We start from the raw sequence: 18,725 nt of genomic DNA, 5'->3' as shown, positions 1-18,725 counted from the left end.
CCTGAGTTTCTGTCCCCTGTGTGTCCGTCCCTTGTGTGTCCTACCTCCGTGTGTCCGGCCCGTGTGTCCGTCCCCTATGTGTCCGTCCTCCGTGTGTCCGTCCTCTGTGTGGCCGTCCCGTGTGTCTGTCCCCTGTGTGTCCGTCCCCTGTGTGTCCGTCCCCTGTGTGTCCGTGCCCTGTTTGTCCGCCCCCTGTGTGTCCGTTCTCTGTGTGTCCGTCCCCTGTGTGTCCGTCCCCTGTGTGTCCCTCCCGTGTGTCCGTCCTCTGTGTGTTCGTCCCCTGTGTGCCTGTCCCCTGGGTGTCCGTCCCCTGGGTGTCCGTCCTCTGTGTGTCCGTCCCCTGTGTATCCGTCTTCCGTGTGTCTGTCCCCTGTGTGCCCATCCCCTGTGTGTCCTTCCCCTGTGTGTTCATCCTCTGTGTGTCCGTCCCCTGTGTGTCCGCCCCCTGTGTGTCCGTCCCCTGTGTGTCCGTCCCCTGTGTGTCCGTCCCCTGTCTGTCCGTCCCCTGTGTGTCCGTCCCCTGTGTGTCCGTCCCCTGTGTGTCCGTCCCCTGTGTGTCCGTCCTCTGTGTGTCCGTCCCCTGTGTGTCCGTCCTCTGTGTGTCCGTCCCCTGTGTGTCCGTCCATCCTTTGTGTATCCGTCCCCTGTGTGTCCGTCCTCCGTGTGTCCGTCCTCCGTGTGTCCGTCCTCTGTGAGTCCATCCCCTGTGTGTCCGTCCCATGTGTGTCCGTCCTCTGTGTGTCCGTCCCCTGTGTGTCCGTCCAACCTCTGTGTGTCCGTCCCCTGTGTGTCCGTCCCCTCTGTGTCCATCTCCTGTGTTTCCGTCCCGTGTGTCCGTCCCGTGTGTGTCCATCTCCTGTGTGTCTGTCCTCTGTGTGTCCGTCCTCTGTGTGATCGTCTTCCGTCTGTCTGTCCCCTGTGTGTCCATCCTCTGTGTGTTCGTCCTCTGTGTGTCCGTGCCTCTGTGTCCGACCTCTGGGTGTCTGTCCCTGTGTGTCCATCTCCTGTGTTTCCGTCCCCTGTGTGTCCGTCCCCTGTGTGTCCGCCCCCTGTGTGTCCGTCCCCTGTGTGTCCGTACTCCATGTGTCCGTCCCCTGTGTGTCCATCTTATGTGTGTCCGTCCCGTGTGTGCCCGCCCGCTGTGTGTCTGTCCCCAGTGTGTCCGTCCTCTGTGTGTCCGTCCTCTGTGTGTCCATCCCCTGTGTGTCCGTCCATCGTCTGTGTGTCCGTCCCCTGTGTGTCCGTCCTCCGTGTGTCCGTCCCCTGTGGGTCCATCTCCTGTGTGTCCATCCTCTGTGTGACCGTCCTCCGTGTGTTCGTCCTCTGTGTGGCCGTCCCGTGTGTCTGTCCCCTGTGTGTCCGTCCCCTGTGTGTCCGTCCCCTGTGTGTCCGTGCCCTGTTTGTCCGCCCCCTGTGTGTCCGTTCTCTGTGTGTCCTTCCCCTGTGTGTCCGTCCCCTGTGTGTCCCTCCCGTGTGTCCGTCCTCTGTGTGTTCGTCCCCTGTGTATCCGTCTTCCGTGTGTCTGTCCCCTGTGTGCCCATCCCGTGTGTAATTTCCCCTGTGTGTTCATCCTCTGTGTGTCCGTCCTCTGTGTGTCCGCCCCCTGTGTGTCCGTCCCCTGTGTGTCCGTCCCCTGTCTGTCCGTCCCCTGTCTGTCCGTCCCCTGTCTGTCCGTCCCCTGTGTGTCCGTCCCCTGTGTGTCCGTCCCCTGTGTGTCCGTCCCCTGTGTGTCCGTCCTCTGTGTGTCCGTCCCCTGTGTGTCCGTCCTCTGTGTGTCCGTCCCCTGTGTGTCCGTCCATCCTGTGTGTCCGTCCCCTGTGTGTCCCTCCCCTGTGTGTCCGTCCATCCTGTGTGTCCGTCCCCTGTGTGTCCCTCCCCTGTGTGTCCGTCCCCTGTTTGTCCGTCCTCTGTGTGTCCGTCCATCCTCTGTGAGTCCATCCCCTGTGTGTCCGTCCCATGTGTGTCCGTCCTCTGTGTGTCCGTCCCCTGTGTGTCCGTCCATCCTCTGTGTGTCCGTCCCCTGTGTGTCCGTCCTCTCTGTGTCCATCTCCTGTGTTTCCGTCCCCTGTGTGTCCGTCCCGTGTGAGTCCATCTCCTGTGTGTCCGTCCCCTGTGTGTCTGTCCCCTGTGTGTCCGTCCCCTGTGTGTCTGTCCCCTGTGTGTCCGTCCCCTGTGTGTCTGTCCCCCGTGTGTCCGTCCTCTGTGTGATCGTCTTCCGTGTGTCTGTACCCTGTGTGTCCATCCTCTGTGTGTTCGTCCTCTGTGTGTCCGTCCCTCTGTGTCCGACCTCTGGGTGTCTGTCCCTGTGTGTCCATCTCCTGTGTTTCCGTCCCCTGTGTGTCCGTCCCCTGTGTGTCCGTCCCCTGGGTGTCCGCCCCCTGTGTGTCCGCCCCCTGTGTGTCCGCCCCCTGTGTGTCCGCCCCGTGTGTCCGTCCTCTGTGTGTCCGTCCCCTGTGTGTCCGTACTCCATGTGTCCGTCCCCTGTGTGTCCATCTCCTGTGTGTCCGTCCCGTGTGTGCCCGTCCGCTGTGTGTCTGTCCCCAGTGTGTCCGTCCTCTGTGTGTCCGTCCTCTGTATGTCCATCCCCTGTGTGTCCGTCCATCGTCTGTGTGTCCGTCCCCTGTGTGTCCGTCCTCCATGTGTCCGTCCCCTGTGGGTCCATCTCCTGTGTGTCCGTCCTCTGTGTGTCCGTCCTCTGTGTGTCCGTCCCCTGTGTGTCCGTCCCCTGTGTGTCCGTCCTCCGTGTGTCCGTCCCCTGTGTGTCCGTCCCCTGTGTGTCCGTCCCCTGTGTGTCCGTCCTCCGTGTGTCCGTCCTCCGTGTGTCCGTCCCCTGTGTGTCCGTCCCCTGTGTGTCCGTCCCCTGTGTGTCCGTCCCCTGTGTGTCCGCCCCGTGTGTGTCTGTCCTCTGTGTGTCCGTCCTCCGTGTGTCCGTCCCCTGTGGGTCCATCTCCTGTGTGTCCATCCTCTGTGTGTCCGTCCCCTGTGTGTCCGTCCCTTGTGTGTCCTACCTCCGTGTGTCCGGCCCGTGTGTCCGTCCCCTATGTGTCCGTCCTCCGTGTGTCCGTCCTCTGTGTGGCCGTCCCGTGTGTCTGTCCCCTGTGTGTCCGTCCCCTGTGTGTCCGTCCCCTGTGTGTCCGTGCCCTGTTTGTCCGCCCCCTGTGTGTCCGTTCTCTGTGTGTCCGTCCCCTGTGTGTCCGTCCCCTGTGTGTCCCTCCCGTGTGTCCGTCCTCTGTGTGTTCGTCCCCTGTGTGCCTGTCCCCTGGGTGTCCGTCCCCTGGGTGTCCGTCCTCTGTGTGTCCGTCCCCTGTGTATCCGTCTTCCGTGTGTCTGTCCCCTGTGTGCCCATCCCCTGTGTGTCCTTCCCCTGTGTGTTCATCCTCTGTGTGTCCGTCCCCTGTGTGTCCGCCCCCTGTGTGTCCGTCCCCTGTGTGTCCGTCCCCTGTGTGTCCGTCCCCTGTCTGTCTGTCCCCTGTCTGTCCGTCCCCTGTGTGTCCGTCCCCTGTGTGTCCGTCCCCTGTGTGTCCGTCCCCTGTGTGTCCGTCCTCTGTGCGTCCGTCCCCTGTGTGTCCGTCCTCTGTGTGTCCGTCCCCTGTGTGTCCGTCCATCCTTTGTGTATCCGTCCCCTGTGTGTCCGTCTTCCGTGTGTCCGTCCTCCGTGTGTCCGTCCTCTGTGAGTCCATCCCCTGTGTGTCCGTCCCATGTGTGTCCGTCCTCTGTGTGTCCGTCCCCTGTGTGTCCGTCCATCCTCTGTGTGTCCGTCCCCTGTGTGTCCGTCCCCTCTGTGTCCATCTCCTGTGTTTCCGTCCCGTGTGTCCGTCCCGTGTGTGTCCATCTCCTGTGTGTCTGTCCTCTGTGTGTCCGTCCTCTGTGTGATCGTCTTCCGTCTGTCTGTCCCCTGTGTGTCCATCCTCTGTGTGTTCGTCCTCTGTGTGTCCGTGCCTCTGTGTCCGACCTCTGGGTGTCTGTCCCTGTGTGTCCATCTCCTGTGTTTCCGTCCCCTGTGTGTCCGTCCCCTGTGTGTCCGCCCCCTGTGTGTCCGTCCCCTGTGTGTCCGTCCTCCATGTGTCCGTCCCCTGTGTGTCCATCTTATGTGTGTCCGTCCCGTGTGTGCCCGCCCGCTGTGTGTCTGTCCCCAGTGTGTCCGTCCTCTGTGTGTCCGTCCTCTGTGTGTCCATCCCCTGTGTGTCCGTCCATCGTCTGTGTGTCCGTCCCCTGTGTGTCCGTCCTCCGTGTGTCTGTCCCCTGTGGGTCCATCTCCTGTGTGTCCATCCTCTGTGTGACCGTCCTCCGTGTGTTCGTCCTCTGTGTGGCCGTCCCGTGTGTCTGTCCCCTGTGTGTCCGTCCCCTGTGTGTCCGTCCCCTGTGTGTCCGTGCCCTGTTTGTCCGCCCCCTGTGTGTCCGTTCTCTGTGTGTCCGTCCCCTGTGTGTCCGTCCCCTGTGTGTCCCTCCCGTGTGTCCGTCCTCTGTGTGTTCGTCCCCTGTGTATCCGTCTTCCGTGTGTCTGTCCCCTGTGTGCCCATCCCCTGTGTGTAATTTCCCCTGTGTGTTCATCCTCTGTGTGTCCGTCCCCTGTGTGTCCGTCCCCTGTGTGTCCGCCCCCTGTGTGTCCGTCCCCTGTGTGTCCGTCCCCTGTCTGTCCGTCCCCTGTCTGTCCGTCCCCTGTCTGTCCGTCCCCTCTGTGTCCGTCCCCTGTGTGTCCGTCCCCTGTGTGTCCGTCCCCTGTGTGTCCGTCCTCTGTGTGTCCGTCCCCTGTGTGTCCGTCCTCTGTGTGTCCGTCCCCTGTGTGTCCGTCCATCCTGTGTGTCCGTCCCCTGTGTGTCCCTCCCCTGTGTGTCCGTCCATCCTGTGTGTCCGTCCCCTGTGTGTCCCTCCCCTGTGTGTCCGTCCCCTGTTTGTCCGTCCTCTGTGTGTCCGTCCATCCTCTGTGAGTCCATCCCCTGTGTGTCCGTCCCATGTGTGTCCGTCCTCTGTGTGTCCGTCCCCTGTGTGTCCGTCCATCCTCTGTGTGTCCGTCCCCTGTGTGTCCGTCCTCTCTGTGTCCATCTCCTGTGTTTCCGTCCCCTGTGTGTCCGTCCCGTGTGAGTCCATCTCCTGTGTGTCCGTCCCCTGTGTGTCTGTCCCCTGTGTGTCCGTCCCCTGTGTGTCTGTCCCCTGTGTGTCCGTCCCCTGTGTGTCTGTCCCCCGTGTGTCCGTCCTCTGTGTGATCGTCTTCCGTGTGTCTGTACCCTGTGTGTCCATCCTCTGTGTGTTCGTCCTCTGTGTGTCCGTCCCTCTGTGTCCGACCTCTGGGTGTCTGTCCCTGTGTGTCCATCTCCTGTGTTTCCGTCCCCTGTGTGTCCGTCCCCTGTGTGTCCGTCCCCTGGGTGTCCGCCCCCTGTGTGTCCGTCCCCTGTGTGTCCGCCCCCTGTGTGTCCGCCCCGTGTGTCCGTCCTCTGTGTGTCCGTCCCCTGTGTGTCCGTACTCCATGTGTCCGTCCCCTGTGTGTCCATCTCCTGTGTGTCCGTCCCGTGTGTGCCCGTCCGCTGTGTGTCTGTCCCCAGTGTGTCCGTCCTCTGTGTGTCCGTCCTCTGTATGTCCATCCCCTGTGTGTCCGTCCATCGTCTGTGTGTCCGTCCCCTGTGTGTCCGTCCTCCGTGTGTCCGTCCCCTGTGGGTCCATCTCCTGTGTGTCCGTCCTCTGTGTGTCCGTCCTCTGTGTGTCCGTCCTCTGTGTGTCCATCTCCCGTGTGTCCATCCTCTGTGTGTCCGTCCTCTGTGTGTCCATCCTCTGTGTGTCCGTCCCCTGTGTGTCCGTCCCCTGTGTGTCCGTCCCCTGTGTGTCCGTCCTCCGTGTGTCCGTCCTCCGTGTGTCCGTCCCCTGTGGGTCCATCTCCTGTGTGTCCATCCTCTGTGTGTCCGTCCCCTGTGTGTCCGTCCCCTGTGTGTCCGTCCTCTGTGTGTCCGTCCCCTGTGTGTCCGTCCCCTGTGTGTCCGTCCCCTGTGTGTCCGTCCCCTGTGTGTCCGTCCTCCGTGTGTCCGTCCTCCGTGTGTCCGTCCCCTGTGTGTCCGTCCCCTGTGTGTCCGTCCCCTGTGTGTCCGTCCCCTGTGTGTCCGCCCCGTGTGTGTCTGTCCTCTGTGTGTCCGTCCTCCGTGTGTCCGTCCCCTGTGGGTCCATCTCCTGTGTGTCCATCCTCTGTGTGTCCGTCCCCTGTGTGTCCGTCCCCTGTGTGTCCGTCCCCTGTGTGTCCGTCCCCTGTGTGTCCGTCCTCTGTGTGTCCGTCCCCTGTGTGTCCGTCCACTGTGTGTCCGTCCTCTGTGTGTCCGTCCTCTGTGTGTCCGTCCCCTGTGGGTCCATCTCCTCTGTGTCCATCCTCTGTGTGTCCGTCCTCTGTGTGTCCATCTCCCGTGTGTCCGCCCCGTGTGTGTCTGTCCTCTGTGTGTCCGTCCTCTGTGTGTCCGTCCTGTGTGTGTCCGTCCCCTGTGTGTCCGTCCTCTGTGTGTCCGTCCTCTGTGTGTCCGACCCCTGTGTGTCCGTCCCCTGGGTGTCCGTCCCCTGTGTGTCCATCCCCAGTGTGTCCGTCCATCCTCTGTGTGTCCGTCCCCTGTGTGTCTGTCCCCTGTATGTCCATCCACTGTCTGTCCGACCCCTGTGTGTCCGTCTCCTGTGTGTCCATCCTATGTGTGTCCATCCTCTGTGTGTCCGTCCATCCTCTGACTGTCCGTCCCCTGTGTGTCCGTCCTCTGTGTGTCCGTCCTCTGTGTGTCCGACCCCTGTGTGTCCGTCCCCTGTGTGTCCGTCCCCTGTGTGTCTGTCCTCTGTGTGTCTGTCCCCTGTGTGTCTGTCCCCTGTGTGTCCGTCCCCTGTGTGTCTGTCCCCCGTGTGTCCGTCCTCTGTGTGATCGTCTTCCGTGTGTCTGTACCCTGTGTGTCCATCCTCTGTGTGTTCGTCCTCTGTGTGTCCGTCCCTCTGTGTCCGACCTCTGGGTGTCTGTCCCTGTGTGTCCATCTCCTGTGTTTCCGTCCCCTGTGTGTCCGTCCCCTGTGTGTCCGTCCCCTGGGTGTCCGCCCCCTGTGTGTCCGCCCCCTGTGTGTCCGCCCCCTGTGTGTCCGCCCCGTGTGTCCGTCCTCTGTGTGTCCGTCCCCTGTGTGTCCGTACTCCATGTGTCCGTCCCCTGTGTGTCCATCTCCTGTGTGTCCGTCCCGTGTGTGCCCGTCCGCTGTGTGTCTGTCCCCAGTGTGTCCGTCCTCTGTGTGTCCGTCCTCTGTATGTCCATCCCCTGTGTGTCCGTCCATCGTCTGTGTGTCCGTCCCCTGTGTGTCCGTCCTCCGTGTGTCCGTCCCCTGTGGGTCCATCTCCTGTGTGTCCGTCCTCTGTGTGTCCGTCCTCTGTGTGTCCGTCCTCTGTGTGTCCGTCCTCTGTGTGTCCATCTCCCGTGTGTCCATCCTCTGTGTGTCCGTCCCCTGTGTGTCTGTCCCCTGTATGTCCATCCACTGTCTGTCCGACCCCTGTGTGTCCGTCTCCTGTGTGTCCATCCTATGTGTGTCCATCCTCTGTGTGTCCGTCCATCCTCTGACTGTCCGTCCCCTGTGTGTCCGTCCCCTGTGTGTCCGTCCTCTGTGTGTCCGTCCTCTGTGTGTCCGACCCCTGTGTGTCCGTCCCCTGTGTGTCCGACCCCTGTGTGTCCGTCCCCTGTGTGTCCGTCCCCTGCGTGTCTGTCCTCTGTGTGTCCGTCCCCTGTGTGTCTGTCCCCTGTGTGTCCGTCCTCTGTGTGTCCGTCCATCCTCTGTGTGTCCGTCCCCTGTGTGTCTGTCCCCTGTGTGTCCATCCCCTGTCTGTCCGTCCCGTGTGAGTCCATCTCCTGTGTGTCCGTCCCCTGTGTGTCTGTCCCCTGTGTGTCCGTCCCCTGTGTGTCTGTCCCCTGTGTGTCCGTCCCCTGTGTGTCTGTCCCCCGTGTGTCCGTCCTCTGTGTGATCGTCTTCCGTGTGTCTGTACCCTGTGTGTCCATCCTCTGTGTGTTCGTCCTCTGTGTGTCCGTCCCTCTGTGTCCGACCTCTGGGTGTCTGTCCCTGTGTGTCCATCTCCTGTGTTTCCGTCCCCTGTGTGTCCGTCCCCTGTGTGTCCGTCCCCTGGGTGTCCGCCCCCTGTGTGTCCGTCCCCTGTGTGTCCGCCCCCTGTGTGTCCGCCCCGTGTGTCCGTCCTCTGTGTGTCCGTCCCCTGTGTGTCCGTACTCCATGTGTCCGTCCCCTGTGTGTCCATCTCCTGTGTGTCCGTCCCGTGTGTGCCCGTCCGCTGTGTGTCTGTCCCCAGTGTGTCCGTCCTCTGTGTGTCCGTCCTCTGTATGTCCATCCCCTGTGTGTCCGTCCATCCCCTGTGTGTCCGTCCCCTGTGTGTCCGTCCTCCGTGTGTCCGTCCCCTGTGGGTCCATCTCCTGTGTGTCCGTCCTCTGTGTGTCCGTCCTCTGTGTGTCCGTCCTCTGTGTGTCCATCTCCCGTGTGTCCATCCTCTGTGTGTCCGTCCTCTGTGTGTCCATCCTCTGTGTGTCCGTCCCCTGTGTGTCCGTCCCCTGTGTGTCCGTCCCCTGTGTGTCCGTCCTCCGTGTGTCCGTCCTCCGTGTGTCCGTCCCCTGTGGGTCCATCTCCTGTGTGTCCATCCTCTGTGTGTCCGTCCCCTGTGTGTCCGTCCCCTGTGTGTCCGTCCTCTGTGTGTCCGTCCCCTGTGTGTCCGTCCCCTGTGTGTCCGTCCCCTGTGTGTCCGTCCCCTGTGTGTCCGTCCTCCGTGTGTCCGTCCTCCGTGTGTCCGTCCCCTGTGTGTCCGTCCCCTGTGTGTCCGTCCCCTGTGTGTCCGCCCCGTGTGTGTCTGTCCTCTGTGTGTCCGTCCTCCGTGTGTCCGTCCCCTGTGGGTCCATCTCCTGTGTGTCCATCCTCTGTGTGTCCGTCCCCTGTGTGTCCGTCCCCTGTGTGTCCGTCCCCTGTGTGTCCGTCCCCTGTGTGTCCGTCCTCTGTGTGTCCGTCCCCTGTGTGTCCGTCCACTGTGTGTCCGTCCTCTGTGTGTCCGTCCTCTGTGTGTCCGTCCCCTGTGGGTCCATCTCCTCTGTGTCCATCCTCTGTGTGTCCGTCCTCTGTGTGTCCATCTCCCGTGTGTCCGCCCCGTGTGTGTCTGTCCTCTGTGTGTCCGTCCTCTGTGTGTCCGTCCTGTGTGTGTCCGTCCCCTGTGTGTCCGTCCTCTGTGTGTCCGTCCTCTGTGTGTCCGACCCCTGTGTGTCCGTCCCCTGGGTGTCCGTCCCCTGTGTGTCCATCCCCAGTGTGTCCGTCCATCCTCTGTGTGTCCGTCCCCTGTGTGTCTGTCCCCTGTATGTCCATCCACTGTCTGTCCGACCCCTGTGTGTCCGTCTCCTGTGTGTCCATCCTATGTGTGTCCATCCTCTGTGTGTCCGTCCATCCTCTGACTGTCCGTCCCCTGTGTGTCCGTCCTCTGTGTGTCCGTCCTCTGTGTGTCCGACCCCTGTGTGTCCGTCCCCTGTGTGTCCGTCCCCTGTGTGTCTGTCCTCTGTGTGTCTGTCCCCTGTGTGTCCGTCCCCTGTGTGTCTGTCCCCCGTGTGTCCGTCCTCTGTGTGATCGTCTTCCGTGTGTCTGTACCCTGTGTGTCCATCCTCTGTGTGTTCGTCCTCTGTGTGTCCGTCCCTCTGTGTCCGACCTCTGGGTGTCTGTCCCTGTGTGTCCATCTCCTGTGTTTCCGTCCCCTGTGTGTCCGTCCCCTGTGTGTCCGTCCCCTGGGTGTCCGCCCCCTGTGTGTCCGCCCCCTGTGTGTCCGCCCCCTGTGTGTCCGCCCCGTGTGTCCGTCCTCTGTGTGTCCGTCCCCTGTGTGTCCGTACTCCATGTGTCCGTCCCCTGTGTGTCCATCTCCTGTGTGTCCGTCCCGTGTGTGCCCGTCCGCTGTGTGTCTGTCCCCAGTGTGTCCGTCCTCTGTGTGTCCGTCCTCTGTATGTCCATCCCCTGTGTGTCCGTCCATCGTCTGTGTGTCCGTCCCCTGTGTGTCCGTCCTCCGTGTGTCCGTCCCCTGTGGGTCCATCTCCTGTGTGTCCGTCCTCTGTGTGTCCGTCCTCTGTGTGTCCGTCCTCTGTGTGTCCGTCCTCTGTGTGTCCATCTCCCGTGTGTCCATCCTCTGTGTGTCCGTCCTCTGTGTGTCCATCCTCTGTGTGTCCGTCCCCTGTGTGTCCGTCCCCTGTGTGTCCGTCCCCTGTGTGTCCGTCCTCCGTGTGTCCGTCCTCCGTGTGTCCGTCCCCTGTGGGTCCATCTCCTGTGTGTCCATCCTCTGTGTGTCCGTCCCCTGTGTGTCCGTCCCCTGTGTGTCCGTCCCCTGTGTGTCCGTCCCCTGTGTGTCCGTCCCCTGTGTGTCCGTCCCCTGTGTGTCCGTCCTCCGTGTGTCCGTCCTCCGTGTGTCCGTCCCCTGTGTGTCCGTCCCCTGTGTGTCCGTCCCCTGTGTGTCCGTCCCCTGTGTGTCCGCCCCGTGTGTGTCTGTCCTCTGTGTGTCCGTCCTCCGTGTGTCCGTCCCCTGTGGGTCCATCTCCTGTGTGTCCATCCTCTGTGTGTCCGTCCCCTGTGTGTCCGTCCCCTGTGTGTCCGTCCCCTGTGTGTCCGTCCTCTGTGTGTCCGTCCCCTGTGTGTCCGTCCCCTGTGTGTCCGTCCCCTGTGGGTCCATCTCCTCTGTGTCCATCCTCTGTGTGTCCGTCCTCTGTGTGTCCATCTCCCGTGTGTCCGCCCCGTGTGTGTCTGTCCTCTGTTTGTCCGTCCTCTGTGTGTCCGTCCTGTGTGTGTCCGTCCCCTGTGTGTCCGTCCTCTGTGTGTCCGTCCTCTGTGTGTCCGACCCCTGTGTGTCCGTCCCCTGGGTGTCCGTCCCCTGTGTGTCCATCCCCAGTGTGTCCGTCCATCCTCTGTGTGTCCGTCCCCTGTGTGTCTGTCCCCTGTATGTCCATCCACTGTCTGTCCGACCCCTGTGTGTCCGTCTCCTGTGTGTCCATCCTATGTGTGTCCATCCTCTGTGTGTCCGTCCATCCTCTGACTGTCCGTCCCCTGTGTGTCCGTCCCCTGTGTGTCCGTCCTCTGTGTGTCCGTCCTCTGTGTGTCCGACCCCTGTGTGTCCGTCCCCTGTGTGTCCGACCCCTGTGTGTCCGTCCCCTGTGTGTCCGTCCCCTGCGTGTCTGTCCTCTGTGTGTCCGTCCCCTGTGTGTCTGTCCCCTGTGTGTCCGTCCTCTGTGTGTCCGTCCATCCTCTGTGTGTCCGTCCCCTGTGTGTCTGTCCCCTGTGTGTCCATCCCCTGTCTGTCCGTCCCCTGTGTGTCCGTCTCCTGTGTGTCCGTCCCCTGTGTGTCCGTCCCCTGTGTGTCCGTCCCCTGTGTGTCCGTCCCCTGTGTGTCCGTCCTCTGTGAGTCCGTCCTCTGTGTGTCCGTCCCCTCTGTGTCCGTCCCCTGTGTGTCCGTCCGCCGTGTGTCCGTCCGCCTTGTGTCCGTCCCCTGTGTGTCCGTCCCCTGTGTGTCCGTCCCCTGTGTGTCCGTCCCCTGTGTGTCCGTCCCCTGTGTGTCCGTCCTCTGTGTGTCCGTCCCCTGTGTGTCCGTCCCCTGTGTGTCCGTCCCCTGTGTGTCCGTCCGCCGTGTGTCCGTCCTCTGTGTGTCCGTCCCCTGTGTGTCCGTCCTCTGTGTGTCCGTCCCCTGTGTGTCCGTCCTCTGTGTGTCCATCCTCTGTGTGTCCGTCCCCTGTCTGTCCGTCCCCTGTGTGTCCGTCCCCTGTGTGTCCGTCCCCTGTGTGTCCATCCCCTATGTGTCCGTCCCCTGTGTGTCCGTCCTCTGTGTGTGTCCGTCCCCTGTGTGTCCGTCCTCTGTGTGTCCGTCCCGTGTGTCCGTCCTCTGTGTGTCCATCCCCTGTCTGTCCGTCCGCCGTGTGTCTGTCCTCTGTGTGTCCGTCCTCTGTGTGTCCGTCCCCTGTGTGTCTGTTCCCTGTGTGTCCGTCCCATGTGTGTCCGTCCCATGTGTGTCCGTCCCCTGTGTGTCCATCCCCTGTCTGTCTGTCCTCTGTGTGTCTGTCCTCTGTGTGTCCGTCCCCTGTGTGTCCGTCCCCTGTGTGTCCATCCCCTGTCGGTCCATCTGACGTGTGTCCGTCGTCTGTGTGTCCGTCCTCTGTGTGTCCGTCCCCTGTGTGTCTGTCCCCAGTGTGTCCGTCCTCTCTGTGTCCGTCCCTGTGTGTCCGTTCCTGTGTATCCGTCCTCTGTTTGTCCTTCCCATGTGTCTCCGTCCCCTGTGTGTCCGTCCCCTGTGTGTCCGTCCTCTGTGTGTCCGTCCCCTGTGTGTCTGTCCTCCATGTGTCCGTCCCCTGTGTGTCCATCCCCTGTCTGTACAATCCCGTGTGCGTCCGTCCTCTGTGTGTCCGTCCCTGTGTGTCCGTCCCTGTGTGTCCGACCTCTGTGTGTCCGTCACCTGTGTGTCCGTCGTCTGTTTGTCCGTCCCCTGTGTGTCTGTCCCCTGGGGGTCCGTCCCCTGTGTGTCCGTCCTCTGTGTGCCTGTGCCCTGGGTGTCCGTCCTCTGTGTGTCCGTCCCCTGTGAGTCTGTCTTCCGTGTGTCTGTCCCCTGTGTGTCCATCCTCTGTGTGTTCGTCCTCTGTGTGTCCGTCCCCTGTGTGTCCGTCCCCTGTGTGTCCGTCCTCTGTGAGTCCGTCCCCTGTGTGTCTGTCCTCCATGTGTCCGTCCCCTGTGTGTCCATCCCGTCTGTCCATCCCGTGTGCGTCCGTCCTCTGTGTGTCCGTCCCCTGTGTGTCCGTCCATCCTCTGTGTGTCCGTCCCCTATGTGTCCTTCCTCCATGTGTCCGTCCCCTTTGTGTCCATCCCCTGTGTGTCCGTCCTTTGTGTGTACGTCCTATGTGTGTTCGTCCCCTGTGTGTCCAGTTCCTGTGTGTCCGTCCCCTGTGTGTCCGTCCTCTGCGTTTCCGTTGCCTGTGTGACCGTCCCCTGTGTGTCTGTCCCCAGTGTGTCCGTCCTCTGTGTGTCCGTCCCCTGTGTGTCCATCCCCTATGTGTCCGTCCCCTGTGTGTCCGTCCTCTGTGTGTGTCCGTCCCCTGTGTGTCCGTCCTCTGTGTGTCCGTCCCGTGTGTCCGTCCTCTGTGTGTCCAACCCCTGTCTGTCCGTCCGCCGTGTGTCTGTCCTCTGTGTGTCCGTCCTCTGTGTGTCCGTCCCCTGTGTGTCTGTCCCCTGTGTGTCCGTCCCCTGTGTGTCTGTCCCCCGTGTGTCCGTCCTCTGTGTGATCGTCTTCCGTGTGTCCGTCCCCTGTGTGTCTGTCCCCTGTGTGTCCATCCTCTGTGTGTTCGTCCTCTGTGTGTCCGTCCCTCTGTGTCCGACCTCTGGGTGTCCGTCCCTGTGTGTCCATCTCCTGTGTTTCCGTCCCCTGTGTGTCCGTCCCCTGTGTGTCCGTCCCCTGGGTGTCCGCCCCCTGTGTGTCCGCCCCCTGTGTGTCCGCCCCCTGTGTGTCCGCCCCGTGTGTCCGTCCTCTGTGTGTCCGTCCCCTGTGTGTCCGTACTCCATGTGTCCGTCCCCTGTGTGTCCATCTCCTGTGTGCCCGTCCTCCGTGTGTCCTTCCCATGAGTCTCCGTCCCCTGTGTGTCCGTCCCCTGTGTGTCCGTCCTCTGTGTATCCGTCCCCTGTGTGTCCGTCCCCTGTGTGTCCGTCCTCTGTGTATCCGTCCCCTGTGTGTCTGTCCTCCATGTGTCCGTCCCCTGTGTGTCCATCCCCTGTCTGTACAATCCCGTGTGCGTCCGTCCTCTGTGTGTCCGTCCCTGTGTGTCCGACCTCTGTGTGTCCGTCACCTGTGTGTCCGTCCTCTGTTTGTCCGTCCCCTGTGTGTCTGTCCCCTGGGGGTCCGTCTCCTGGGTGTCCGTCCCCTGTGTGTCCGTCCTCTGTGTGCCTGTGCCCTGGGTGCCCGTCCTCTGTGTGTCCGTCCCCTGTGAGTCTGTCTTCCGTGTGTCTGTCCCCTGTGTGTCCATCCTCTGTGTGTTCGTCCTCTGTGTGTCCGTCCCCTGTGTGTCCGTCCCCTGTGTGTCCGTCCTCTGTGAGTCCGTCCCCTGTGTGTCTGTCCTCCATGTGTCCGTCCCCTGTGTGTCCATCCCGTCTGTCCATCCCGTGTGCGTCCGTCCTCTGTGTGTCCGTCCCCTGTGTGTCCGTCCATCCTCTGTGTGTCCGTCCCCTGTGTGTCCTTCCTCCATGTGTCCGTCCCCTTTGTGTCCATCCCCTGTGTGTCCGTCCTTTGTGTGTCCGTCCTTTGTGTGTACGTCCTATGTGTGTTCGTCCCCTGTGTGTCCATCTCCTGTGTGTCCGTCCCCTGTGTGTCCGTCCTCTGCGTTTCTGTTGCCTGTGTGACCGTCCCCTGTGTGTCTGTCCCCAGTGTGTCCGTCCTCTGTGTGTCCGTCTTCTGTGTGTCCATCTCCTGAGTTTCTGTCCCCTGTGTGTCCGTCCCTTGTGTGTCCTACCTCCGTGTGTCCGGCCCGTGTGTCCGTCCCCTATGTGTCCGTCTCCGTGTGTCCGTCCTCTGTGTGGCCGTCCCGTGTGTCTGTCCCCTGTGTGTCCGTCCCCTGTGTGTCCGTTCTCTGTGTGTCCGTCCCCTGTGTGTCCGTCCCCTGTGTGTCCCTCCCGTGTGTCCGTCCTCTGTGTGTTCGTCGCCTGTGTGCCTGTCCCCTGGGTGTCCGTCCCCTGGGTGTCCGTCCTCTGTGTGTCCGTCCCCTGTGTATCCGTCTTCCGTGTGTCTGTCCCCTGTGTGCCCATCCCCTGTGTGTCCTTCCCCTGTGTGTTCATCCTCTGTGTGTCCGTCCCCTGTGTGTCCGCCCCCTGTGTGTCCATCCCCTGTGTGTCCGTCCCCTGTGTGTCCGTCCCCTGTCTGTCTGTCCCCTGTCTGTCCGTTCCCTCTGTGTCCGTCCCCTGTGTGTCCGTCCCCTGTGTGTCCGTCCCCTGTGTGTCCGTCCCCTGTGTGTCCGTCCCCTGTGTGTCCGTCCTCTGTGTGTCCGTCCCCTGTGTGTCCGTCCTCTGTGTGTCCGTCCCCTGTTTGTCCGTCCTCTGTGTGTCCGTCCATCCTTTGTGTATCCGTCCCCTGTGTGTCCGTCCTCCGTGTGTCCGTCCTCTGTGAGTCCATCCCCTGTGTGTCCGTCCCATGTGTGTCAGTCCTCTGTGTGTCCGTCCCCTGTGTGTCCGTCCATCCTCTGTGTGTCCGTCCCCTGTGTGTCCGTCCCCTCTGTGTCCATCTCCTGTGTTTCCGTCCCGTGTGTCCGTCCCGTGTGTGTCCATCTCCTGTGTGTCCGTCCCCTGTGTGTCAGTCCCCTGTGTGTCCGTCCTCTGTGTGTCCGTGCCTCTGTGTCCGACCTCTGGGTGTCTGTCCCTGTGTGTCCATCTCCTGTGTTTCCGTCCCCTGTGTGTCCGTCCCCTGTGTGTCCGCCCCCTGTGTGTCCGTCCCCTGTGTGTCCGTACTCCATGTGTCCGTCCCCTGTGTGTCCATCTTATGTGTGTCCGTCCCGTGTGTGCCCGTCCGCTGTGTGTCTGTCCCCAGTGTGTCCGTCCTCTGTGTGTCCGTCCTCTGTGTGTGCATCCCCTGTGTGTCCGTCCATCGTCTGTGTGTCCGTCCCCTGTGTGTCCGTCCTCCGTGTGTCCGTCCCCTGTGGGTCCATCTCCTGTGTGTCCATCCTCTGTGTGACCGTCCTCCGTGTGTTCGTCCTCTGTGTGGCCGTCCCGTGTGTCTGTCCCCTGTGTGTCCGTCCCCTGTGTGTCCGTCCCCTGTGTGTCCGTGCCCTGTTTGTCCGCCCCCTGTGTGTCCGTTCTCTGTGTGTCCGTCCCCTGTGTGTCCGTCCCCTGTGTGTCCCTCCCGTGTGTCCGTCCTCTGTGTGTTCGTCCCCTGTGTATCCGTCTTCCGTGTGTCTGTCCCCTGTGTGCCCATCCCCTGTGTGTAATTTCCCCTGTGTGTTCATCCTCTGTGTGTCCGTCCCCTGTGTGTCCGCCCCCTGTGTGTCCGTCCCCTGTGTGTCCGTCCCCTGTCTGTCCGTCCCCTGTCTGTCCATCCCCTGTCTGTCCGTCCCCTCTCTGTCCGTCCCCTGTGTGTCCGTCCCCTGTGTGTCCGTCCCCTGTGTGTCCGTCCTCTGTGTGTCCGTCCCCTGTGTGTCCGTCCTCTGTGTGTCCGTCCCCTGTGTGTCCGTCCATCCTGTGTGTCCGTCCCCTGTGTGTCCCTCCCCTGTGTGTCCGTCCATCCTGTGTGTCCGTCCCCTGTGTGTCCCTCCCCTGTGTGTCCGTCCCCTGTTTGTCCGTCCTCTGTGTGTCCGTCCATCCTCTGTGAGTCCATCCCCTGTGTGTCCGTCCCATGTGTGTCCGTCCTCTGTGTGTCCGTCCCCTGTGTGTCCGTCCATCCTCTGTGTGTCCGTCCCCTGTGTGTCCGTCCTCTCTGTGTCCATCTCCTGTGTTTCCGTCCCCTGTGTGTCCGTCCCGTGTGAGTCCATCTCCTGTGTGTCCGTCCCCTGTGTGTCTGTCCCCTGTGTGTCCGTCCCCTGTGTGTCTGTCCCCTGTGTGTCCGTCCCCTGTGTGTCTGTCCCCCGTGTGTCCGTCCTCTGTGTGATCGTCTTCCGTGTGTCTGTACCCTGTGTGTCCATCCTCTGTGTGTTCGTCCTCTGTGTGTCCGTCCCTCTGTGTCCGACCTCTGGGTGTCTGTCCCTGTGTGTCCATCTCCTGTGTTTCCGTCCCCTGTGTGTCCGTCCCCTGTGTGTCCGTCCCCTGGGTGTCCGCCCCCTGTGTGTCCGCCCCCTGTGTGTCCGCCCCCTGTGTGTCCGCCCCGTGTGTCCGTCCTCTGTGTGTCCGTCCCCTGTGTGTCCGTACTCCATGTGTCCGTGCCCTGTGTGTCCATCTCCTGTGTGTCCGTCCCGTGTGTGCCCGTCCGCTGTGTGTCTGTCCCCAGTGTGTCCGTCCTCTGTGTGTCCGTCCTCTGTATGTCCATCCCCTGTGTGTCCGTCCATCGTCTGTGTGTCCGTCCCCTGTGTGTCCGTCCTCCGTGTGTCCGTCCCCTGTGGGTCCATCTCCTGTGTGTCCGTCCTCTGTGTGTCCGTCCTCTGTGTGTCCGTCCTCTGTGTGTCCATCTCCCGTGTGTCCATCCTCTGTGTGTCCGTCCTCTGTGTGTCCATCCTCTGTGTGTCCGTCCCCTGTGTGTCCGTCCCCTGTGTGTCCGTCCCCTGTGTGTCCGTCCTCCGTGTGTCCGTCCTCCGTATGTCCGTCCCCTGTGGGTCCATCTCCTGTGTGTCCATCCTCTGTGTGTCCGTCCCCTGTGTGTCCGTCCCCTGTGTGTCCGTCCTCTGTGTGTCCGTCCCCTGTGTGTCCGTCCCCTGTGTGTCCGTCCCCTGTGTGTCCGTCCTCCGTGTGTCCGTCCTCCGTGTGTCCGTCCCCTGTGTGTCCGTCCCTGTGTGTCCGTCCCCTGTGTGTCCGTCCCCTGTGTGTCCGCCCCGTGTGTGTCTGTCCTCTGTGTGTCCGTCCTCCGTGTGTCCGTCCCCTGTGGGTCCATCTCCTGTGTGTCCATCCTCTGTGTGTCCGTCCCCTGTGTGTCCGTCCCCTGTGTGTCCGTACCCTGTGTGTCCGTCCCCTGTGTGTCCGTCCTCTGTGTGTCCGTCCCCTGTGTGTCCGTCCCCTGTGTGTCCGTCCTCTGTGTGTCCGTCCTCTGTGTGTCCGTCCCCTGTGGGTCCATCTCCTCTGTGTCCATCCTCTGTGTGTCCGTCCTCTGTGTGTCCATCTCCCGTGTGTCCGCCCCGTGTGTGTCTGTCCTCTGTGTGTCCGTCCTCTGTGTGTCCGTCCTGTGTGTGTCCGTCCCCTGTGTGTCCGTCCTCTGTGTGTCCGTCCTCTGTGTGTCCGACCCCTGTGTGTCCGTCCCCTGGGTGTCCGTCCCCTGTGTGTCCATCCCCAGTGTGTCCGTCCATCCTCTGTGTGTCCGTCCCCTGTGTGTCTGTCCCCTGTATGTCCATCCACTGTCTGTCCGACCCCTGTGTGTCTGTCTCCTGTGTGTCCATCCTATGTGTGTCCATCCTCTGTGTGTCCGTCCATCCTCTGACTGTCCGTCCCCTGTGTGTCCGTCCTCTGTGTGTCCGTCCTCTGTGTGTCCGACCCCTGTGTGTCCGTCCCCTGTGTGTCCGACCCCTGTGTGTCCGTCCCCTGTGTGTCCGACCCCTGTGTGTCCGTCCCCTGTGTGTCCGTCCCCTGTGTGTCTGTCCTCTGTGTGTCTGTCCCCTGTGTGTCCGTCCCCTGTGTGTCTGTCCCCTGTGTGTCCGTCCCCTGTGTGTCTGTCCCCCGTGTGTCCGTCCTCTGTGTGATCGTCTTCCGTGTGTCTGTACCCTGTGTGTCCATCCTCTGTGTGTTCGTCCTCTGTGTGTCCGTCCCTCTGTGTCCGACCTCTGGGTGTCTGTCCCTGTGTGTCCATCTCCTGTGTTTCCGTCCCCTGTGTGTCCGTCCCCTGTGTGTCCGTCCCCTGTGTGTCCGTCCCCTGGGTGTCCGCCCCCTGTGTGTCCGCCCCCTGTGTGTCCGCCCCCTGTGTGTCCGCCCCGTGTGTCCGTCCTCTGTGTGTCCGTCCCCTGTGTGTCCGTACTCCATGTGTCCGTCCCCTGTGTGTCCATCTCCTGTGTGTCCGTCCCGTGTGTGCCCGTCCGCTGTGTGTCTGTCCCCAGTGTGTCCGTCCTCTGTGTGTCCGTCCTCTGTATGTCCATC

Source organism: Scyliorhinus torazame, chromosome 14 (assembly GCF_047496885.1).
Source record: "Scyliorhinus torazame isolate Kashiwa2021f chromosome 14, sScyTor2.1, whole genome shotgun sequence".
In the NCBI taxonomy this organism is placed as follows: domain Eukaryota; kingdom Metazoa; phylum Chordata; class Chondrichthyes; order Carcharhiniformes; family Scyliorhinidae; genus Scyliorhinus; species Scyliorhinus torazame.
This window is presented reverse-complemented; position numbering follows the sequence as displayed.